General features: G+C 43.7%; 1 protein-coding gene and 1 long non-coding RNA gene across 2 annotated transcripts in view; both read left to right on the forward strand.

Annotated features, from left to right (window-relative positions):
* LOC120999373 (zinc finger protein OZF-like) overlaps positions 1 to 25658 on the forward strand; it is a 248515-nt gene that overhangs the window by 174985 nt on the left and 47872 nt on the right. The gene's annotated exons all lie outside the window — the stretch shown is intronic.
* LOC120999764 lies at positions 1694 to 12585 on the forward strand. Its single transcript, XR_005778627.1, has 3 exons — positions 1694 to 1734; positions 12260 to 12416; positions 12530 to 12585. It is a non-coding gene; the product is annotated as an uncharacterized LOC120999764 (long non-coding RNA).

Raw genomic sequence — 25658 nt, forward strand, 5'->3', positions numbered from 1 at the left:
GTCTTTTCTTTTCGTATAGTGTAGTTGTGGCGCTCAGCTGTCGGCGTCCCACGTGGTAGTAGGTAGATACGTATTAAGAAAAAGACGAAGTTGTGGAGGTTGTCTTGAATAATTCCAGCTTTTTCGGGTATGTACTTCTTGATCCTGCAGGATAATTTATTTGGTAGTTTGGTTCCTTTAGTCCGCCTAAAGGAACCAAACTACCAAATAAATTATCCTGCAGGATCAAGAAGTACATACCCGAAAAAGCTGGAATTATTCAAGACAACCTCCACAACTTCGTCTTTTTCTTAATACGTATCTACCTACTACCACGTGGGACGCCGACAGCCGAGCGCCATAACTACACTATACGAAAAGAAAAGACAAAAGTTCTGGGTCTGGGTGAGTAGCTCAACTGTGAGAGGGACGCCTCTACAGTAAGCGCTATCGAATTTTATACGAACAATTGACTATCTGATCTTATGCAAGACAAATCGTATTATTAATTTAAAAGTTACCCATTGATATAACTGCACAGCCTTAGTGTCCTATTGAAAACAACAGACACTTCAGTGCATAAATTAAGGATATCTGCGATAAAAGACCGATTGAAACTTGGTCTATTATATATTGTAATTACGTACTTTCTGTAAGGAACTTTGTATTGGATTGTCAATAAGGACATAAAGACAAGTACATTTTGGATATCTAATGGATACTTGAAACTGTATTCAAATATCATTTGAAAAAATCCCATCAAAATAATTCTATGCGATACTCCATCCGATTTTTATCCAATTTTTTTTATCTGATTTTCTATTTTTCGATTCTATAACATCTGATACTTATCCATTTGTAATTAGTTATATGGTCATAATTTTATATATTGTATGTAAAGTTTCAAGATATATTATAGTATTATCCATAACATTTTATTTAATCAATCATTTTATTAAATGTGTTTATATATGTGAAATTCAGATGGTGAGTGCCTGCTGATTATTTTATATTTGTTTAAATTAAGAGAGTAGGTGAATCACTTGCAGCAGGGCACCATTACCACGGTGACAAGTGGAGTGAGCCACTATAACTTGTAATCCTAGTATACAATATTAAATGGTGCCATTAGAATGTACAACTTGTCCTTATACGGCTATGTGAACGGAAAAGTAAAAAAACTATGACATCAAGAAGACGGAGTAAAAAACAAAAAACACAAAAATGGAAAATCGCTTGGTCATGAAGAGGTTAATATATCTCAACTGTCGAGTAAAAACCCTGGAATTCTTAGTACTGGGTATTGAAGAAAAGTGAGAGCCCCTCTTTGAGAGACTTAGTGCCTGAGATGATAAGACGCAGAGGTGGTGGGAACGTCCTCATGTGTCTTTGGCAAACTATGGAAGATGGCTTCTCCATTCTAGCTTCCTCACTACTCAACTGCCAGGAGCAACTCCACCAGACGCCACCTAAATGTTAGTGGCTGTAGGACCTTTGATGTCACAGTCATGTGATCAGTTACATGGGAGGGCTGTAAATGTTATTGGCTACAGGACCTTTGATGATGTCACAGTCATGTGATCAGTAACATGGGAGGGCTGTAAATGTTATTGGCTACAGGACCTTTGATGATGTCACAGTCATGTGATCAGTTACATGGGAGGGCTGTAAATGTTTTTGGCTACAGGACCTTTGATGATGTCACAGTCATGTGATCAGTTACACCCCACACGGCTGTCCTTGTTTTGTATTCAGGTAAAGAGAGATTGTTAAAGTTTTGGACTGCTTGTTGGAGGGGATGTTCTTTTACATGGGACTGTATTTTGGAGGAGGCTGCGGGGAGTTTTATTTACATGTGAATGCATGTTGGAGGAGTCTGAAGGGAGAGAGAGGGGTTTTTGAAGGTGGGCTGCCTGTTGGAGGGATAGTGAGGTTCTCCTGTACCTTCTGATGTTTGGTGGTCTTCCAGGTTCCTGATATTGATGGCCTGTCCTCGGGTTAGGTCATTAATATCTGATCGGTGGAGGTCTGACACTCCTGCACCCCCACCAGTCGACTGTTCCCTGCAGCCTACAGTACAGAACCTAGCTCATGAATGGAACAGGAAGCAGACGGCTCCGTTCAAGGTGTAGTGGCCGTGCTGGGTTACTGCAGCTCAGCTACCACTGAATAGAGTGCTGAGCTGCAGTAACCTATACTACACTTTGAACGGACCTGCGCTTCCTGTTCTAGGTTCTGTAACGGAGGCTGCAGGGAACATCTGATCTGTGGGAGTACAGGGTGTCAGCATACCTCCCAAAGAGGAACAGTATGTGCGGCGCAAATGTTTTCAGCATTATGCCACGTCTCTAACTCCGCCCCAAAACATAACTAAACAACTAATCTCACCTAGTTCCCTAAATGCCCCAACATATTAATTATTCTTCCTTTATGCCACCACACAGTAGTTATGCCAGCATTGTGCCTACTTCACAGTAGTTATGACAGATATGTGCCCCCTCACAGTAGTTATGACAGATATGTGCCCCCTCACAGCGATGCCCATATATGTGCCCCTCACAGCATTGTGCCTTCTTCACAGTAGTTATGCTCAGATATGTGCCCCTCACAGTAGTGATGCCCAGATATGTGTCCTCTCACAGTAATATCCCAGCTGTGCCCCCTCACAGTAATATGCCCAGCTGTGCCCCCTCACAGTAATATGCCCAGTTATGTGCCTCCTCACAGTAATATGCCCAGTTATGTGCCCCCTCACAGTAATATGCCTAGCTGTGCCCCCCCCTCACAGTAAAGTAATATGCCCAGCTGTGCCCCCTTCAGCGGACGCAGTGTAGAGGCAAAGGACCAGGTTGTAAATCACTCTTCAGTGTTTTTTCACACTTATAACACAGCAGTCACTTTTCAGGCTCGGTGCTTGTTCACACACAGAAAAACAAAATAAAGTTCACCTGGTATCCTGGGTGTCAGTTCACACCCGGCTGAATGCTCAGTCAGGCGAACAGGCCATCTTAAAGCCTGCAAGTGGACTGTCTGAGGGTGAGCATTCAGCCGGGTGTGAACTGACACCCAGGATACCAGGTGAACTTTATTTTGTTTTTCTGTGTGTGAACAAGCACCGAGCCTGAAAAGTGACTGTTGTGTTATAAGTGTGAAAAAACACTGAAGAGTGATTTACAACCTGGTCCTTTGCCTCTACACTGAATCCGCTGACCTGCCTACCAGAGCGAATCCCCACAATTTGGTGGAGGATGCGGGCACCAGTGCACCTGCGGGCACCAGCAAGCATTGTCTGTGCGGAGTGCTGCGGAAATTGCTGTACAGTGATAAAAAGTGTTGCTAGCGGCAAGCATCCGGGCTGAACAGTAAAAGGAAAAGTGTTGCTGGGAAGACAGAACGAGCAGGTGCTGCTGACTGCTGCTGTAAGGCTGTGTGGAGCTTAAAGGGCCAGAAGCCCTAATTTACAGAGACTGACCTGTGGAAATTTTTGGGTCAAAATGGCGACCTGGGTGAAAGATGGTCCGGTGTGGTGGAAACCACTCATACCGAGGGTGATGTCATCTGTGGGAAGTGGCCCGGTTTGGCGGAAAACCATGGCCACAGAGGAAGTAATGGAGCAGCTGGTGCTGGAAACTAATTCCTTGTTGAGAAAGCGGAGTGCTGCACTTGGAGAGGCTGCTCTGAACTTGGCTGAGAGTGGAGTGCCGGAGGAAAAGATATATGCCGTTGCCAAGGGCAACCGACAGGAAGAGAGTGAGATGGAGAGCAGTGCGGCTCTCCAGAGTTCTGGCATTACCTGCCATTGGGTGCGGCTGGAGTGACCGGAGTCGAGGTGTTTCCAATGGCAACGACTGCACTGAGGAGCCTTTGTGTGTTCGGATGACCCGGAACCAAGGGCTGGAGGTTCCCAACATCCCGGAGAAGGAAGATGAGTGCTGTGGAGACGTGCGTACAGCACTTGAGAGCACCAAACCCGTGATGGCTGTGCGTAAGAGAGTTCCAGTTGTTTCTTATACAGTAGTTAAAGTGACAGGGAGCAAAGCTCTGGAGGTTTGGCATGTTGCTGACCGGTACCCTAATGCCTCGGAGGCCATGAGTGGTGATGTGGGCCAGTGGCAGTTGCTATCTGCCGAGCCATTCAGTGTGGAGACACCGGGACTAGAGACTGCGCCGAGAATGTGCGACATTGTGGTGTATGGCAGTCCAGTCCAGGCGGTGTTGGAAGCGGAGAGCCAGGGGAGCCTGGTTGATGCCAGCCTGGAAGCTGGGAACTATGTGCGGGACTTTCATGGGGATAGCATGAACTGTCCGGTGGCTCTCACTGAGTGTGAGACTCAAGTGGGAACTGGGATCTTGGTGATGTTAAAGTGCTCGTACATGAGGTGAAGTGGGGCCGTGGTTTCCTTTTGGTATGGGGACTGTGGGGAAACACTTCTGCAGCTAGTGAGGAACTTCTGCAGAACCAGTACCGAACCCTTTAAGTAATGTGACCATTAAAAACAATGGTGCTTGTAAAATGCAAAGTGATGGTGCCAAGAGTGCGGGAATGCATAATGAAAATGTGATGTCATATGAAATATGTGGTGACAGTGGCATGCCTTTTCCGTTGCAGGATGTGGTCAGGGGAATAGCGCTTTTTGGGGGAAAAAATTATAAAGGATGCAGAAGTGTTGATAAATGTTGAGAGAATACAGCTGGGGGAACCCAATGTGGAAAGTGTGGCAGTGCTAGAGGGTGCACCACATGTACCAGAGGTGGATAGGCAGTCTCCACAGGTTTCTATGGTTAATAAGGAAATATACCAGGTGGGGATTGACTCATGGGTGCCCCTAGAGGTCAGGATTAATAATGACACGAGAGGTGTATGTGACGTATGTGCTGTGACCGATGCCATGTCAAGGTACCGTGAAACCAAGGTGGTTGCTTGTGGCAACCAGACGTCTGTGGTATCTGATGGGATGAGTGGCAAGTCTGTGAGCTTGGTGTTTGTGAGAAGCTGGGCTCTGCTGGCGTGGGTCTGGCGGAATAAAGGGAAGGTTATAGGCCAGGTGGTTGCCCTTTTACCAGCCTCCCGTGGTTATGCATGTGTTCACTCTCACGGGCTTGAACAAAGGGGTGGGGGTATGACATGAAAACCTGTTGTCTGCGAAGGTATTTGTGAGGATGATCCCCGGAAAGAAAGCTATCCCTCACAATACTCACCTCGTTCCCCAACCTCAGCAGCAGGATGATACACAGAGCTCCCGGCCGCCCCTTGCCCAGACCAGCAGTGTGGAGCGCAGACAGGCGGAGGAATGATGGAGCAAAGAGCGGGCGGACGGCTTTCTGCTTCATCATTACAGGCTTCCTATGGAAACGGGGACAGCTGCCAGAAAGCGGGACATACCTCCCCCATACCGGGACCGCGGGACAGCCTCTGAAATCTGGGTCTGTTCCGCAACCTTAGACTCTCCAGCTGCTGTGAAACTACAACTCCCAGCTTGCAATCATGCTCAGCTGCTCTTCTAACTCCCATAGAAGTGAATGAAGCATTCTGGGAGTTGTAGTTTCTAAACAGCTGGAATGCCAGAGGTTGCTGATCCCTGACCTATACTGAGGATAGCATATCAGCATATCAAGAAATCTCAGGAGGACACTACACATGCAGTGTGAACGAGGCCTAATGGTGGGCTGTTCTGGATTAAAGTGGTTTTCCTGTCTCACAATGGGTGTATCAATAGCATATGCCATCTGTTTGTGATTATGAGGGTCTAGGCACTAGGTCATGTCCCCTCAGTGTTTGCTGCACAGTGGGTGACTGGGAGCTCCACTGTGCAGGGGAAACTTTAAAGGGGGACTCGGTGCTAAACCAGCTGAGTAGCAGATCCCCGCCTATCATGTAGGTGTTTGCATAGTTGAGTGTAATGAATTGCACATACAGTGTTGATGCATGTGGAGGTACACACTGGTACAGGCAGCAGAGGCAAATTGCAGGGAGTGTCTGGCAAGACTCCACTTAAAGGGATGTCCTATGCTCACGGATCCAGAAAATACAGGCACCTTCCATCTGCAATCCGCATGGTTTTGACGCTCATCACTAGAATTTACTATTTTTGTCTGCAATACGGACAAGAATAAGGCTTGTTCTATAATCTGTGGAATGGACACACGGATGCAGACCCATAGAAATGAATGCATCCAACAGGTGCAATCTGAAAAAATGGATACAAAATACGGTTGTGTGTGTATAAGGCTTTAAATGGTCAATGTACTTTCAACAAACTTTGAATACCTGAATAGTACAGGTGAATGTAAGAAAGTTTGTAATATATCTTACAAGAGAAAACTGTCTCTCTTCCTAGATCTCTGGGATATTCCATGGCGCTGTACATCCAGACGGGATTACACAAGCATAAAAACACAATAAACAAACTATTAACAGACTGGTACAGAAGGGTAGAGGACCCTACCCGCTGGAGCTTACAGTCTATAAAGAATAGGGAAAACCCAGTAGGTGAGGCCGCAGGGGCGTAGCTAAAGGCTCATGGGCCCTGGTGCAAAAGTTCAGCTTGGGGTCCCCCTTCCCTCAGTGCTTTGTGGACAGGGGCAGGGGAGCACATAGCCTTCGAGCTGCCTGAGGCTAAAATTGAAACAGCCACCCCCTTATGCCAAATTCTTGACCTAACCCCTTCCCTCCAGCCGGAGGTCTAACTTGACCATTAAACACTTTCTATAATACAGGTGTCTTCTTATGCGGCACAAGGGTCTTTGGGCCCCCTCAGGCTCCTGGGCCCGGTAGCGAGTGCTACCTCTGCACCCCCTATAGCTACGGCCTTGGGTGAGGGTATAGGCTGCTCATCTGGCTGTGTGGTGGCAGCATGCTCATTGTAAGATGGTAGGATTTCCTGAAGAGGTAGGTTTTCAGGTTACTCTAGAAAGTTTGCATGTTGGGGGAGAGAGTTCCAGAGTAGGGGAGAGGCACATGAAATCTTGTAGTCAATGTGTGAAGAACAGATGAGAGGAGAACAGAGGAGGTCCTGTGAGGATCTGAGATTACGTGTGGGAATGTACTGGGGGAGCAGGTCAGAGATCTAAGGAGGGGACGGGTTGTGGACGGCTGTTATGTAGTTATAAGTATTTTAAACTGAATTTGCTGGGTGACGGGGAGGCAGAGGAGAAAGGGGGTGAGAGGTGGATTAAACGGGCAGCAGAGTTGAGAATAGATTGGAGGGGAGTGAGAGTGCTGGATGGGAGGCCACTCAGGAGGATGTTGCAGTAGTCCAGGCGGGAGATGACGAGAGAGTGCACTAGTATTTTAGTTGACTCGGGTGAGGAAGGCGCGAATACGAGAGATGTTCTTAAGTTGAAATCAGCAGGTGGAGGTGAGAGTTTGGATGTGTGGTTTTATGGGTTTAAACCGCGATTGCGGTGCGGCGGGGGTTAATCGGAACAGGATGCCCGCTGAAATCATTCAGCGGGCATCCTGTCACAACGCCGGGGGGGGTCATGTGACCCCCCCGTATCGGCGATCGTCACAAACCGCAGGTCAATTCAGACCTGCGGTTTGCGGCTTTACCTGTGGTTGCGGCGGCGGTGCCATCGGGTCCCCATGCGGCTGTGGGGGGGACCCGATGGCATGGAAGGCAGCGCGATGCCTTCCTGAGGCATCGCGCTGCCTTCCAGTGAAGAGCCTGTGAGATCCAGCCCCCTGGATCTCACAGGCTGGAAGCTGTATGAGTAATACACACAGTATTACTCATACAGCCAATGCATTTAAATACAGAAGTATTGGAATGCATTGTAAAGGATTAGACCCCCAAAAGTTCAAGTCCCAAAGTGGGACAAAAAAAAAAAGTGAAAAAAAAGTTGAAAAAATTAAGTTTTACCCCCAAAAAATTAAAAGTTTCAAGTAAAAATAAACAAAAACGTAATTTCCCCCAAATAAAGTTACAAAAATTGGTAAAAAATAGGGGGGGGGGAAAGTATACATATTAGGTATCGCCGCGTCCGTATCGACCGACTCTATAAACATATCACATGACCTAACCCCTCAGATGAACACCGTAAAAAATAAAAAATAAAAACTGTCCTAAATAAACCATTTTTTTGTCACCTTACATCACAAAAAGTACAACAGCAAGCGATCAAAAAGGCGTTTGCCCACCAAAATAGTACCAATCTAACCGTCACCTCATCCCGCAAAAAATGAGCCCCTACCTGAGACAATCGCCCAAAAAATAAAAAAACTATGGCTCAGAATATGGAGACACTAAAACATAATTTCTTTTGTTTGAAAAAAGCTGTTATTGTGTAAAACTTACATAAATAAAAAAAAAGTATGCATATTTGGTATCGTATCGACCGGCTCTAAGAAAATATCACATGACCTAACCTCTCAGATGAACACTGTAAAAAACAAAAAATAAAAAGTGTGTTAAATAAACCTTTTGTCACCTTACATCACAAAAAGTGTAATAGCAAGCGATCAAAAAGTCACACGCACCCCAAAATAGTGCCAATAAAAGCATCATCTCATCCCGCAAAAATCATACCCTACCCAAGGTAATCGCCCAAAAACTGAAAAAAAAATGGCTCTCAGACTATGGAAACACTAAAACATGATTTTTTTTGCTTCAAAAATGAAATCATTGTGTAAAACTTACATAAATAAAAACAAAATATACATATTCGGTATCGCCGCATCCGTGACAACCTGATCTATAAAAATATCACATGATCTAACCTGTCAGATGAATGTTGTAAATAACAAAAAATAAAAACGGTGCCAAAACAGCTATTTCTTGTTATCTTGCCTCACAAAAAGTGTAATATAGAGCAACCAAAAATCATATGTACCCTAAACTAGTACCAACAATACTGCCACCCTATCCTGTAGTTTCTAAAATGGGGCCACTTTTTTGGAGTTTCTACTCTAGGGGTGCATCAGGGGGGCTTCAAATGGGACATGGTGTCAAAAAAAACAGTCCAGCAAAACCTGCCTTCCAAAAACCGTATGGCATTTCTTTCCTTCTGCGCCCTGCTGTGTGCCCGTACAGCGGTTTACGACCACATATGGGGTGTTTCTGTAAACTAAAGAATCAGGGCCATAAATATTGAGTTTGGTTTGGCTGTTAACCCTTGCTTTGTAACCGGAAAGAAATTATTAAAATGGAAAATCTGCCAAAAAAGTGAAATTTTGAAATTGTATCTCTATTTTCCATTAATTCTTGTGGAACACCTAAAGGGTTAACGACGTTTGTAAAATCAGTTTTGAATACCTTGAGGGGTGTAGTTTCTTAGATGGGGTCACTTTTATGGAGTTTCTACTCTATGGGTGCATCAGGGGGCTTCAAATGGGACATGGGTGTCAAAAAAAACAGTCCAGCAAAACCTGCCTTCCAAAAACCGTATGGCATTCCTTTCATTATGCGCCCTGCCGTGTGCCCGTACAATGGTTTACAACCACATATGGGGTGTTTCTGTAAACTAAAGAATCAGGGCCATAAATATTGAGTTTGGTTTGGCTGTTATCCCTTGGTTTGTAACTGGAAAAAAATTATTAAAATGGAAAATCTGCCAAAAAAGTGAAATTTTGAAATTGTATCTCTATGTATCTCTATGTTCCATTAATTCTTGTGGAACACCTAAAGGGTTAACAAAGTTTGTAAAATCAGTTTTGAATACCTTGAGGGGTGTAGTTTATAGAATGGGGTCATTTTTGGGTGGTTTCTATTATGTAAGCCTCGCAAAGTGACTTCAGACCTGAACTGGTCCCTAAAAATTGGGTTTCTGAAAAATTTCAAGATTTGCTTCTAAACTTCTAAGTCTTGTAACATCCCCCAAAAATTTAATATTATTCCCAAAATGATCCAAACACGAAGTAGACATATGGGGAATGTAAAGTAATAACAATTTTTGGAGGTATTACTCTGTATTATAGAAGTAGAGAAATTGAAACTTGGAAATTTAAAAAAAATCTTTGGTAAATTTGGTATTTTTTTATGCAAAAAAATTAACTTTTTTGATCCAATTTTAGCAGTGTCATGAAGTACAATATGTGACGAAAAAACAATCTCAGAACGGCCTGGGTAAGTAAAAGCGTTTTAAAGTTATCAGCAGTTAAAGTGACACTGGTCAGATTTGCAAAAAATGGCCAAGTCCTTAAGGTGAAATAGGGCTGAGTCCTTAAGGGGTTAAAGGTCAGGGCAGAATCTAATGTTACCTCCAGGCAGCAGACCTGCGAGACTGGAGAGAGCGTTGTGCTATTAAATGTAATGGACAGGTCATGTAGGGGGGCAGAGTGACATGGGGGGAAGACAATGAATTCTGAATAGGGGCTTTAAATATATTTTTGACCTTCTCAGACCTTCCTCATGAGCATCAAAGTAGGGAAAAATCCCAAACCATCTCCTGGCCCCTCTTCAAGAGCAGCTATAGGGGGACTCAAGCCCATAACCGAAGATGTTAATCACCCACTCATCTTCCAGCAATCCTTACTGTTCCAACCTTTAAAATTCTGCATCTGTCAGCCAAAGAGTACAATAGGGGATTAGGAAGCACAAGACTGCCAGATGACTTGTCCCTCTGTAAAGTCTCATAGCAAATTTTACAAAATTGCTTCTTCCATAACAAAGTACGAAATGTATCTTGTGAAAAGACCACAGATGAATACACACCGGTGAGTTGTGGAGAATATACAAAAGCTGCAGCATCATAACTGTCTTTATCAAATTTTCACGACCTATGTCCAAAAGTGGCATTTTTTGTGTAAACTTCACCATTAACAGTGTTAGGTTAGCCTCTATAAAATCAGACACTCTTGCCAATATCTCCACCCACAAATATTTAAAGATTCTCACAACCAGCAGATTAGTATGAACTAAGCGCAGGTCCAAAGGCAGTGGGTCTAATGTTAAAATTACTGATTTACCCCAGTTGATATTCAGGACTGAATGCGTCCAAAGTCTGTTATAATAGTTAAAAAAGGATCAATAGAGGTAGCAAGGTCTCCAACATAACGAAAGATGGCGCATAGAGAAGTATGTTACCTTGCCTCACCAATCGAAGAAACCAAGGGGCTCGATCGCAATTGCGAAGAGCAGGTGAGACACCAGTGCCAATTTCTAAACAGGATCAGGATCCTACTCTATAGTGTTCATGGTGTAAAAAAACAAATGGGACCTTCAGGCTCATAATAAATTTAAAAAGCCTGAATTAAAAATGGAAACTATTGAATTCATTACCAGTCTTCTAGATCAAGATTTTTTTCATGACTCTCCCATTCGGACTTTATATGGCGCCAAAATCTTCACCAAGATCATGACAGTCTCTAGCTATTTACATTACATCAGCAGAAAATTCTGATAATACCAGATCTGGACAACTTCCTCATCTCAGCTGGCTCAGAACTTCTGCTACAATTGTATGTTGAGACAACCTAGAGAAGTTCCACCTAATCACCAGTTGGCAGAAAGTTTTCCTGTTGCAGTAAACTCCTATCCCCTAATATCGTTACTTCCTGCAAACAGGACTCCCTGATGACAGCAGTTTCTTACTTTTGCTGTCAATGTAGTAGCCTTCAGAGATAATGACCATCGTAAGTCTCTTGACTTCTTCCATGTTGGCTGTCTCAAGTTTCTCTGGAGAGACAAGATGTCTGTCAGCTCACTAAAGAATCAACACATGCACTCATTCCATCTTACTTACAGTTTGCTGTATCGGTGGGACCATACGTGAATATAATAGTCCAGGTCACTATTGTCTGTTCACATAATTTACATAAACAGCAACTTTATGATCCAAAATTGGTGTTCGGTGGACAGCTATGGATATGCAGATATACAATGTACTTTGATAAAAATGTGAGCAAGGCCATGTGCATGGATGAGGGATAGTATTGTTTCTTTCAGCAACTCAGGGCCAGTTGCCAAACATCGTATTTACCCCTTTGCTAAGTTTATGTGGCATTCACAAAAAAAGATACTGTGAACAAAGGTTTGTGGCCTCCACAGGCACCAGACCTAATAGTGTGCGACAGAATATGGAACTTGTGGTGTTGCAGAAGGTATTCTTGAACATAAGATGGGAACAAATTTGGAGAAACCACTTCCATTATCTCTTATAGTCATTCTTCAATTATCCCGTAAAAACTTCAAAAAAAGAATATAGGGTTCTGTTTTTCATAGCACACGTATAAGACATCTCAATAGCTAAGTCACCTCCATCATACGTTATCGGTTGTCTAATTGTGAAACAATTTGTTGCATATAAGATGTTCTTCCACATCCCGCTTGTGTTCCTTCAGGTGCCTTAGGTATAAGAAGGTCTTGGCCAAAGTTTTCTTTTGAAAGACGATGTTCCTTTCCATCAATGACCCACCAAGGATGGAGAAGGACAGAAACCACTTGGCTGCAAGGATATTAGACCTCACCCTAGAGATCATCTCCTTGATAACTGGAGAGGTGAGAGTTTCACATGACATCTCTCTTATCTTCTAGTAATAAAACAGGGAAATTACTGGAAAGGTGAAGGATTCTTAGAATCTCTGTAGTGATTGGCGTCTCCCCATACACAGGATTACACAGTAGTGAAGAAGTCGTCTGGTGAGTGTGTGACACCCCGTGTGTCAGGAGGACGGAGCAGGACCCAGAGCCCCATCACTGAGCCTCCACCTCATTCCCAGATACATGAGCAGAAGATCCTAGAACTTACCACCAGGATCACTGAGCTGCTGAGCGGAGAGGTGAGCGCTGCTGGGAATGCTGGGACATTATACAATAACGCCAAGGGAGGGGTCTGGTAATGATTATCCTTGTTTTGTCAGGTTCCTGTAAGGTGTCAGGATGTCGCTGTCTATTTCTCCATGGAGGAGTGGGAGTATTTAGAAGAACACAAGGATCTGTACAAGGACGTCATGATGGAGAATCACCAGTCCCTCACATCAACGGGTAAGAGGAGACCTACCATGATTGTAAATGATATTACTGGCCTATCCAGAGGCCATCCTGATTCTGGAAAACCCCTTTAATTTAGAGCAACTGGACTTGTATTTTTTTCTTGAAGACTTTCGCTAGTCATCTGACTGACATTCTCATTTAGAATAGCTTGTACAAGAATTCTGTCACATTAAATACTAGTGACCCATACTTTAGTCGTATATGTAGGCATGTACTTTAAATGGTATACTGTAGGACAGAACAGTGCTCCAAATGGGAAGTATGTGATGAGTGGCCGATGTGTTTACAGTACATCAGGAGTCATCTGATTTGTCTGTATTAGTCATTGGACATTAGTTTATGTTACCATTGTAATGTATACCAGGGGCCTGAAGCCATCAGGATAGAGTCAGGAGGCCACCATGCATATGACATGGTCACTGAACCCTCCAAAATTTTCAGGTTGGGCCCATACACTTCTAATGGGTATGGCCCTAAATCCTGCCAATGATAATTAGTTGAGATGTGATAAACATGCTAGGCAGTTGAAATCTAAAGCCAGCCATACACATGAGATAGTTGTTGACGGAACAATAGTTCGCCCAACAGGCACCTCTTCTGATCCTCCCATACATATGAATGCTACTCCAAGCATGCATATGTAGTTATGCACTCCTCTGGCAGCGGCTTATCTCCCCTCTAAGTAAAGGATCGAGGAGTTGATTAGCCTTTACATACACATTATACATGTAACCACATTTGTTTAGCAGTTTAATATGTAACCTATAATATGCTATGAAAACTTATGAAACCGTAGTATGTTACCATGTTGGCCTAATGCGTTGCACCACTCGTGCTGGCAGTTGTTAAATCTGTTCATGTTCTTGAAGAATTAGTTTCCACTAATGATATATATTCTAAACATTTTTTGAGGGATTTGTTGAGTTTTTTTACCTATTGTTGTCAACATTGGGTCCTATTACACTGGTTCAAACACCTGTCGCTATCTCTACAAGGGAATATATAGTGAACTCATAAATCTATGCTTTCTATGATCTTTCTTTGCTTTCAGGCATGTGATTACTGAAATTGTATATTATTCTGTTTTCTTACATGTGTGATTGGTTACAAATTACTTACTTTGGAAAGATAAGAAAATTGTGGCCTTTTTTTCAGGTGAAGATGTTATGAGCGACTCCCACAGACATCTCCATTTATCTTCCCATCATGAAGGAGAAGACAACAATACCACAGAAGCTAATTCAATAACTCCTAATGTATCCTCAGTCCTTCACATCGGAGATCTATCCACCAACACCACTGGTCACTCAAAACCTTCACCAAATCAGTCGCTAATTGGCAGAACAAGAACTAAACTGAAATGCGGGAAAATATTAACGTGTAAGAAACAGTTAAAAAAGGAATCTAATCATTCGTTCCATGAGATAATTGACAATGAAGGGCCATTGTCATGTTCAGATTGTGGGAAATCTTTTTCCAAGAAAGTAAACCTTATGAAACATCAGAGGATTTGCACAGGCAATAATCCATATTTGTTCTCTGAATATGGGACATGTTTTGGTCAGAAATCAAATCTTTTGGATCATCTAAGAAGTCACAGAGAGAAGAAGTCACTTTCATGTTTAGAATGTGGAAAATGTTTCAGCAAGAAATCAAGTCTCATACAACATCTAAGAACTCACACAGGAGAGAAGCCGTTTTCATGTTCAGAATGTGGGAAATGTTTTACCCATAAATCAAATCTAATAGAACATCTAAGAAGTCACACAGGGGAGAAGCCGTTTTTATGTTCAGAATGTGGGACGTATTTTGGTCAGAAATCAAGTCTTGTGAACCATCTAAGAATTCACACAGGGGAAAAGCCATTTTCATGTCCAGAATGTGGGAAATGTTTCAGCAAAAAATCAAGTGTTATACAACATCTAAGAAGTCACACAGGAGAGAAGCCTTTTTCGTGTTTAGAATGTGGAAAATGTTTTACCCATAAATCAAATCTTATGGAACATCTAAGAATTCACACAGGGGAGAAACCATTTTCATGTTCAGAATGTGGCAAATGTTTTAAACAGAAATCGGGTCTTTCTAAACATCAGAGGACTCACACAGGAGAGAAGCCACCTTAATGTTCAGATTGTAGAATATCTGAAACATGTGCAGCTTCATTGTAGAACCAGCTACCTAGTAATGATGCCTTCTTGCATTGAACTGTTGAAACATTCTGATCCTATGGACGCTGCCACGATGCTCGCAGGAGCAGGACTACAGCAGAATATAGAGCCATCAACCTGCTTGAAGAACAGAAATCACTGATTGCTCCAAAGGGGGATCAGATGTACAGAACATATTGTGTTATTTTGTGGTCAGAAAGACATTGAGGATGATAGTTAAATAGATGATACAGAAGTAGGTAGTGAGGTCTGTCGTTGAATAATCTATGGATAACAGCTTTTATATATTTAAAAAATAACCATTTATAACTGACCCACTAGAGTGCTGTCTCCCCAGCTTCTAGGGCAGTTGGACTAGCAGTGAGTCAAATGACGTTGTTGTGATGTTCGCTCCTCCAATTGGCCAAATACTGGACTGTCATTATACTTTGAGGCGGGATAGAGGGTATTTAAAAGGCTGGTATCAAAGCTAGCAATGCCGCTGCACATTAGGATTTCAAACTTTTCCGCACCCCACAGTAATGTATTATTCCACCTGAGTTGCCCCTAATTATGTTCAATTATAATTACAGGGAGCGCAGAATTATTAGGCAAGTTGTATTTTTGAGGATTAATTTTATTATTGAACAACAACCATGTTCTCAATGAACCCAAAAAACTCATTAATATCAAAGCTGAATATTTTTGGAAGTAGTTTTTAGTTTGTTTTTAGTTTTAGCTATTTTAGGGGGATATCTGTGTGTGCAGGTGACTATTACTGTGCATAATTATTAGGCAACTTAACAAAAAACAAATATATACCCATTTCAATTATTTATTTTTACCAGTGAAACCAATATAACATCTCAACATTCACAAATATACATTTCTGACATTCAAAAACAAAACAAAAACAAATCAGTGACCAATATAGCCACCTTTCTTTGCAAGGACACTCAAAAGCCTGCCATCCATGGATTCTCTCAGTGTTTTGATCTGTTCACCATCAACATTGCGTGCAGCAGCAACCACAGCCTCCCAGACACTGTTCAGAGAGGTGTACTGTTTTCCCTCCTTGTAAATCTCACATTTGATGATGGACCACAGGTTCTCAATGGGGTTCAGATCAGGTGAACAAGGAGGCCATGTCATTAGATTTTCTTCTTTTATACCCTTTCTTGCCAGCCACGCTGTGGAGTACTTGGACGCGTGTGATGGAGCATTGTCCTGCATGAAAATCATGTTTTTCTTGAAGGATGTAGACTTCTTCCTGTACCACTGCTTGAAGAAGGTGTCTTCCAGAAACTGGCAGTAGGACTGGGAGTTGAGCTTGACTCCATCCTCAACCCGAAAAGGCCCCACAAGCTCATCTTTGATGATACCAGCCCAAACCAGTACTCCACCTCCACCTTGCTGGCGTCTGAGTCGGACTGGAGCTCTCTGCCCTTTACCAATCCAGCCACGGGCCCATCCATCTGGCCCATCAAGACTCACTCTCATTTCATCAGTCCATAAAACCTTAGAAAAATCAGTCTTGAGATATTTCTTGGCCCAGTCTTGACGTTTCAGCTTGTGTGTCTTGTTCAGTGGTGGTCGTCTTTCAGCCTTTCTTACCTTGGCCATGTCTCTGAGTATTGCACACCTTGTGCTTTTGGGCACTCCAGTGATGTTGCAGCTCTGAAATATGGCCAAACTGGTGGCAAGTGGCATCTTGGCAGCTGCACGCTTGACTTTTCTCAGTTCATGGGCAGTTATTTTGCGCCTTGGTTTTTCCACACGCTTCTTGCGACCCTGTTGAATATTTTGAATGAAACGCTTGATTGTTCGATGATCACGCTTCAGAAGCTTTGCAATTTTAAGAGTGCTGCATCCCTCTGCAAGCTATCTCACTATTTTTGACTTTTCTGAGCCTGTCAAGTCCTTCTTTTGACCCATTTTGCCAAAGGAAAGGAAGTTGCCTAATAATTATGCACACCTAATATAGGGTGTTGATGTCATTAGACCACACCCCTTCTCATTACAGAGATGCACATCACCTAATATGCTTAATTGGTAGTAGGCTTTCGAGCCTATACAGCTTGGAGTAAGACAACATGCATAAAGAGGATGATGTGGTCAAAATACTCATTTGCCTAATAATTCTGCACGCAGTGTATATGTGCAGAAACATGTAGGAAATGACAGCTAGGCAAATCAGCCTATCTGATTACTTTATTTAGCACAGGGACAGGTGTATGTGTGTATATATGTGAGTACTATCAATGGTGTAGAGGTCAATAACCAACTCTCTATAGCTCCTACTGCATCTTAACCTCTGTTACAGCCTATGTGACCTATGTTTAGGTCAGGAATAGTTATTTTTTAATATGTATAAGTTGTTTTCAAAGAGCATCAGAGCATGCTTCCTGTTAGGGTTGATCATGCTGATAAAAACGATACCTTTGTCATATCGGTAGGTTGAAATGTTGCCAAGATATCAGCGTTTTTGGCAATAGGCAAATGAGATGGTTCGAGCACCAAGGGGCCAGCCAAAACCCTTGGTGTACTGCATTTGTAGCACCCCTCTGATCTAGGAACTCCACTTTTCCCCTTGATTGACAGGGCTAGATAATTAAACAAGGGGAGTGGGAATTGCCCGGGGCAGATTGGTGTTACCAAAGAGGTGCTCCAAGGACTCTGGCCGGTCCCTTGGTGCTCGACCCAATTCATTTGCATGTTACTAAAACACAGATACAGCGCTCATACAAATTCATTGTTTCTGGGTAGCAGAGTGCTGTTTAAACGGCACAATCTGTTCCCCAGAATCGATTATTGAGATGTGGGCACCAAACATCATTTCACCCCATGAATGAGCGTTTCGCACTCAGACCCCCACCAATTAAAACCTTTGATTTAATTCAGGTGTTTCATTTAGTTGTACTTGCACACTTGTATAAAATCAAGCACCTAGACATGCAGTTGTCTTTGTGAACATTTGTGAAAGAATGGCTTGTTCTAAGAGGTTTCAGAATTCCAGCATGGTCCTATATTAGGATGCCACCGCTGTGACAAGTCAGTTCATTAAATTTCTTCCCTCCTAGATATTCCACCATAGGCGTGATGATGTAGGTGCGGCTGCGTCACCCCCTCTTCCTGTTGAATATCTTCTATATAAAAACAATCTTCATATAAAAGAGAGGATCAAAAAAAAAATTATAATTTTTTTAAAATTAAAAATATCAAAATTTTATGATTCTTCAGGCGGACATAATCGCCTCTACGTTCTTTTATCGAGTATCTTAATTTGATATGTGCAAGCAGTGAATAAAGGGACAATTGTCTATGCAAAAATATATAAACTGCTCAAAAAAATAAAGGGAACACTTAAACAACACAATGTAACCCCAAGTCAATCACACTTCTGTGAAATCAAACTGTCCACTTAGGAAGCAACACTGAGTGACAATCAATTTCACATGCTGTTGTGCAAATGGGATAGACAACAGGTGGAAATTATAGGCAATTAGCAAGACACCCCCAATAAAGGTGTGGTTCTGCAGGTGGTGACCACAGACCACTTCTCAGTTCCTATGCTTCCTGGCTGATGTTTTGGTCACTTTTGAATGCTGGCGATGCTTTCACTCTAGTGGTAGCATGAGACGGAGTCTACAACCCACACAAGTGGCTCAGGTAGTGCAGCATATCCAGGATGGCACATCAATGCGAGCTGTGGCAAGAAGGTTTGCTGTGTCTGTCAGCGTAGTGTCCAGAGCATGGAGGCGCTACCAGGAGACAGGCTAGTACATCAGGAGACGTGGAGGAGGCCGTAGGAGGGCAACAACCCAGCAGCAGGACCGCTACCTCTGCCTTTGTGTAAGGAGGAACAGGAGGAGCACTGCCAGAGCCCTGCAAAATGACTTCCAGTAGGCCACAAATGTGCATTTGTCTGCTCAAACGGTCAGAAACAGACTCCATGAGGGTGATATGAGGGCATGACGGCCACAGGTGGGGGTTGTGCTTACAGCCCAACACCGTGCAGGACGTTTGGCATTTGCCAGAGAACACCAAGATTGGCAAATTCGCCACTGGCGCCCTGTGCTCTTCACAGATGAAAGCAGGTTCACACTGAGCACATGTGACAGACGTGACAGAGTCTGGAGACGCCGTGGAGAACGTTCTGCTGCCTGCAACATCCTCCAGCATGACCGGTTTGGCATTGGGTTAGTAATGGTGTGGGGTGGCATTTCTTTGGAGGGCTGCACAGCCCTCCATGTGCTCGCCAGAGGTAGCCTGACTGCCATTAGGTACCGAGATGAGATCCTCAGACCCCTTGTGAGACCATATGCTGGTGCGGTTGGCCCTGGGTTCCTCCTAATGCAAGACAATGCTAGACCTCATGTGGCTGGAGTGTGTCAGCAGTTCCTGCAAGACGAAGGCATTGATGCTATGGACTGGCCCGCCCGTTCCCCAGACCTGAATCCAATTGAGCACATCTGGGACATCATGTCTCGCTCTATCCACAGACTGTCCAGGAGTTGGCAGATGCTTTAGTCCAGGTCTGGGAGGAGATCCCTCAGGAGACCGTCCGCCACCTCATCAGGAGCATGCACAGGCGTTGTAGGGAGGTCATACAGGCACGTGGAGGCCACACACACTACTGAGCCTCATTTTGACTTGTTTTAAGGACATTACATCAAAGTTGGATCAGCCTGTAGTGTGTTTTTCCACTTTAATTTTGAGTGTAACTCCAAATCCAGACCTCCATGGGTTAAAAAATGTGATTTCCATTTTTTTTATTTTTGTGTGATTTTGTTGTCGGCACATTCAACTATGTAGAGAACAAAGTATTTCAGAAGAATATTTAATTAATTCAGATCTAGGATGTGTTATTTTTGTGTTCCCTTTATTTTTTTGAGCAGTGTATGTTGTTTATTATACACAATACAAAACAAAGAATATAAAATCAATACGATTGCAAAGACAAACAATGAAGCTGTAAAATAATACCCAAAATACGCCACACGGTGGTGCTAACACACCACTATCTCACCAGCACAGTACAACTTAAATTTATGTATTACAAAACGTTAATGCTATACTTTTAACAAGCAGACCAATGATTTATATACCAGGAGAAACTTAGGATCTTCTGTTTACCAAACAGGCTATAACAATAAAACACGGATTAATATAGGAAAAATAAATGTTATCCCTTGACTCTGTTTCCCTATGACCAATCAAAATATATGATATTAATACGACAAAATATCCAGCTTGGCAATCAGACTATGGAAAATAACTTTCCGAGGGTTTAGTCCTCTTTTCAAATAATGTCAGATTTTCCATTAGCAATATGCATCTTTGCTAAGAGAATAATCAGCATTATGGAGGCGCCTAACACTATATATTCCCACAGTATGAGATCTTTTGGCTATATACCGAGAGAAATATCTTATTAATATCACGAGCAGTAAGCACAGTATACGTTACCGGGTGAGAGGTAGACAGAGTTTCAGATGGGACCAGTTCTCAAGTACTTTCCTAGTAGCCAAAATAATCCAAGTTTCTTTTGGTATATTTCTTGTGGTCAGTTTCCTTTGTGAGTTTGTCTGAGTGAGTTGATGCTCTGCACACGAGTAATTATTCCCCACCTTATCTAAGAATCATCCCCTTCTGGATTAGTGATTTCCAATCAGGTAAGGTGGGTTTATTCGTATGCTAATAACACAATGATGTCATATTAACCCTTGACATGGTATAAAACAAATGGTAAAATAATATAATATTGTCCATCTGCCTCCAGATGGCACTGTTGTAACATCAGACTTCAGATTTTTGCTACATATCATACCTTTGACCTTTCTCAACGTATATCAAAGTGGAGGGATGCTTCTTTGACACTTTGAAGTAATCTTTCCAGACTTAGTGGAACCATTATAATTCTCCCAGACTCTTGAATTTATGGGCTTGATAAGAAATACACTCGCACTGTGGGTTTGTATATCTAACTGTCCAAGCTATTGAGTAATGACGCCTGGAATAACATTAGCTTTTCTGAGAAACTTCCATTAGTAGAAAGCCTTAGTGTTTTCTATACCTTCTAAGACTATATCCATTCAGTGAGATACACACGGCATAAAGTATACCTTAATATTTGGTTATACTACATATCAATATTGCATATTATACATGAATTATTGATATGTTCATACTAAAAAGCTAAATAAATGCACACATGAATATACATAATACTTATGAATATATGAATAGACACCACACACCAGATGTGTCTTAAGGATATAACTTATCTTGTCATGGTTTAGCCATGAAACAAACATTGTTCCCCTCAGACAGACATGTCTGGAGAAGCCAGTATACTCCCCATAGATAAACCCATATCTTTTAGCAATAACTTTTAAAATACAATGTCCATTCATATTCACTATGACTCTTATATAAACTGAACTTGCCATGAACTCATCTTGGTCTTTTCAGCCATATAACTGAACTTTGGTTCAAGCTGATTTCCTCTTAAAGGCAATGAGCATTCGTTTTGGCTATAATATCATTAGATAATACTGTGTACTTATAAAAATGCACAACATTCCTCCTTCTCCACCTTGCCACGCCGTGGTCTGTTCTACTTGCTGGGTGAAACATGCCTTTGAGTGCTGGAGACGTCACACGCCAGCCTGACTTGATGACTTTCTGCGGTTGTGCTGCGCTGTAACATCGATCCCTGTTTGGGGCTCCCTGGGGATGGTGCGCCTGGCTTCTTCTGGATCTGGTCTCCCTGTCTCTCCTTCCTGCCAGCATCTAAGTAGGTCTGAAAACCCCTAGCCTCATACCTTTGGCCTCCATGTTTAAGCCACCTTGCATTGCTGCTTTATATTTGCCTCTCCGATCCTTCTGCTGACATCCAGGAATTAATGGCTTCCCGGTTCTTTCACAATTTACACTCTTGCGGCTTTTTGGTGTGGATTCCTCCGAGGCTGACTGTACATTTATGATGGTACCGCCTTAAATGAATATGAACTGCTGCTACATTTCTTCTACTGTGTGGCGGAACCCGCCTCGCCACTGGGCATTGGAGAGGCCTGGCTACCCGCCTCCTACCTGCTGACTATGGCCCCTTGTAAATTTGTACGTTTGAATGCAATATTTGGGCATAGTTATATAAGTTCATGTATTTTTCTGTCTTTGGAATTTTGTTGTATGTTATGTGAGGGTACCCAGATAGCAAATTTTATTGTATTCGTGTATTCTGAGTGCCATTCACCTAATGATATGCACTCAGACTTGAGCTATCTGGGGATATGTTAAATGTCTGTGTTTACTGTGAGGGATGTGACATTGTATGTTTAAATGGTGATTTCTGTCCTGTTGTCCCCACATGTGTATTGACGATTTCCCTTTGTCCTGAGAGATAATTGAATTGCTCCTCGGGTGTCTCCAGGGCAGAGAGGAGGATACCATGATGCATTGTGGGGATGTGTTGTGTCTGTGTATCCTGAGTTGCTACGTATCTGTCCTGTGTCACAGTCTTCCTTCTGGTCCCCTAGGGGCGTGTACACCAGATGGGGACCTGCATAAATACGGGCGGGTAGCCCTCAATAAAGTGTTCCTGTTTTAACCCTCAAAGTGAAATGTTGTCTCATTCTTGGGGGAGGATTTATGGTATGCTGTTCCAGTTTGACTGCTAGGAGCGTAAACCTATTCGTATGGTTTCCTATTCAACTGTCTACAGCATTCATATGCTTGAGAGGATTTATATGCTTCTTCGGTTCGGTGATTGTGGTGTCTGCCAGAGTGCTTGGAAACCTCAGGAAACGCTAGGAGCATCCATCAACGGAGGTACTCAGTCGGGGTGCCAGGTGATCCGTTGCATTGGTGGCAAGCAGTGGGATGGCGTTCTGGTGTGAGAGGAGACACAGGAATTATTATGGAGCGGCATAGAACCAGCGAGTCCCTGGACAACGCTCGAGGTAGAAAATGAATTTAACCGGAGGTTACAGAACCTCTGGGCACCACTGGTCAAGCCAATAGTAGAGGCAACCAGGTTGGACTGCAGAGAGAGCGCCCGACAAGAGATGTGGGAAGAAACCCTAGAAGGTGTCCAGCGTTGGCGAGATGAGCGTCTTCCCAGCAAGGAGCAGCAATTACAAGCCAGAGTGGCCCTACGGATACCTATGCTGGGAGAACAGGCCCAGGAGGAATTGGTGATGCAACTTAATTCACTGGCATGGAGGGAACTGGGTCTCGATGATGCATACCAAGCGCTACGTTGGTACGCAGTTCAGCGGGTTCCCGGAATGGCCAAATTTGACAAACCCGAGGGCAAGGATTATAATGGCCCTGGCTTATTATGTGGGACCTTTGCAGAACCGGAATTTGGGAGTGCGTCAGAGTCACGGCTTTGGGACATATTTGACTACAGAGAGGCCGTGCTGGATCTCCCTATGGCCGAAGACCTAAGGCCAGACCTGATTGAACTGGATGTCCAGGAATGGGAACTGGAGCAGGATTACCAGCACCTGTTCAGCTCCAGTCAGTCACCCTATACCCTGCAAGTACCACCAGAGCAGTGGGAGATCGAACAGAATTATGCGGACTTATATGATTAAGTGACACCGCCTGTCTCTAACCTGATGGGGCTTATGGACTGTACACCATTGGGAGCGTTGAGTTTCGCTCCCCCCCCCCCAACAACTAAGCCCGTCATCAGGAGACCTGCATTCGGTACCTCCTACTCCCCAACCAGCCCCAGAAATGAGGGACCTTATCGACTGGTCCGGAGAAGACCCACAGATGGCAGGTGGAGATGGGACTGCGGTCTCTCTACCAGCCCTACAGGGATGCTGGGCAGTTGGCCCAGATCCCCAGCGGCAGAATATTTCACCGGGAGGGGAGAATCTCGTTCCCCCTCCCAGCGGCAGCCTAACCCACCAAGGGGAGACAGTAAGCCCCACAACAGTACAGATGGGATCGTAGTTTCTGCACCTACACCACTGGGTATAGGGACAGTCTGTCCTGGTCCCCAACAGCAAGACAAAGTATTGGAAGGGGAGACAGTCGTTTTTCCCCTACAACAAGAGAGGGTGTCGCAGGGAGAGGAGCCTGTTACCTCCTCTCCCCACTGGCAGTCTACGGTTCAGGGAGAGGAGCCTGTTACCCCCTCTCCCCAGCGGCTGAAAGTGTGTAAGGGAGAGGAGTTTGTTACCCCCTCTCCCCAGCGGCAGCGCCTAGCACACCAAGGGGAGACAGTAAGCCCCACAACAGTGCAGATGGGACCGTAGTCTCTGTACCTGCACCACTGGAGATATGGACAGTCTGTCCTGGTCAACAACAACAGGACAATGTATTGGAAGGAGAGGCAGTCTGTTTTCCCCTACAACAAGGGAGGGTGTCGCAGAGAGAGGAGCCTGTTACCCCTTCCCCCCAGCAACAGCTTTGTTCAACCAGGGGAGAGGGCACCCTGGTTACCTTCCCCCCAAGCCATGGATCTACAACTGGGCACAAGTGGCAGGGGGCCATAGGGACAACTACACCCTTGGAGAAAGGCCGGCTGACTATCAGAGCCCCAGACCGACTGGAGGTCTGGAGTCTGGATAGTCTCAATGGGAAAGGGGAGAAATGTTGCGGAACCCGCCTCGCCACTGGGCATTGGAGAGGCCTGGCTACCCGCCTCCTACCTGCTGACTATGGCCCCTGGTAAATTTGTACGTTTGAATGCAATATTTGGGCATAGTTATATAAGATCATGTATTTTTCTGTCTTTGGAATTTTATTGTATTTTATGTGAGGGTACCCAGATAGCTAATTTTATTGTATTCGTGTATTCTGAGTGCCATTCACCTAATGATATGCACTCAGACTTGAGCTATCTGGGGATATGTTAAATGTCTGTGTTTACTGTAAGGGTTGTGACATTGCATGTTTAAATGGTGATTTCTGTCCTGTTGTCCCCACATGTGTATTGGCGATTTCCCTTTGTCCTGAGAGATAATTGAATTGCTCCTCGGGTGTCTCCAGGGCAGAGAGGAGGAAACCATGATGCATTGTGGGGATGTGTTGTGTCTGTGTATCCTGAGTTGCTACGTATCTGTCCTGTGTTACAGTCTTCCTTCTGGTCCCCTAGGGGCGTGTACACCAGATTGGGACCTGCATAAATACGGGCGGGTAGCCCTCAATAAAGTGTTCCTGTTTTAACCCTCAAAGTGAAGTGTCGTCTCATTCTTGGGGGAGGATTTATGGTATGCTGTTCCAGTTTGACTGCTAGGAGCGTAAACCTATTCGTATGGTTTCCTATTCAACTGTCTACAGCATTCATATGCTTGAGAGGATTTATATGCTTCTTCGGTTCGGTGATTGTGGTGTCTGCCAGAGTGCTTGGAAACCTCAGGAAACGCTAGGAGCATCCATCAACGGAGGTACTCAGTCGGGGTGCCAGGTGATCCGTTACATATTGTAAGAAGACCGGTGAGATTTGCCCATTCTGGGTTTGTTTTTCTTCTATTTCTCTTTTTTCTCTTTTTTTTTGCCTTTTGCCGTGGTTTATATCAAAGAACAGGACACTGTAAAATCAGATAGAATCGAAGAGAAGGGGAAGGGGAATGAAAAA

The sequence above is a fragment of the Bufo bufo genome, chromosome 4 (assembly GCF_905171765.1).
Source record: "Bufo bufo chromosome 4, aBufBuf1.1, whole genome shotgun sequence".
Classification (NCBI taxonomy): domain Eukaryota; kingdom Metazoa; phylum Chordata; class Amphibia; order Anura; family Bufonidae; genus Bufo; species Bufo bufo.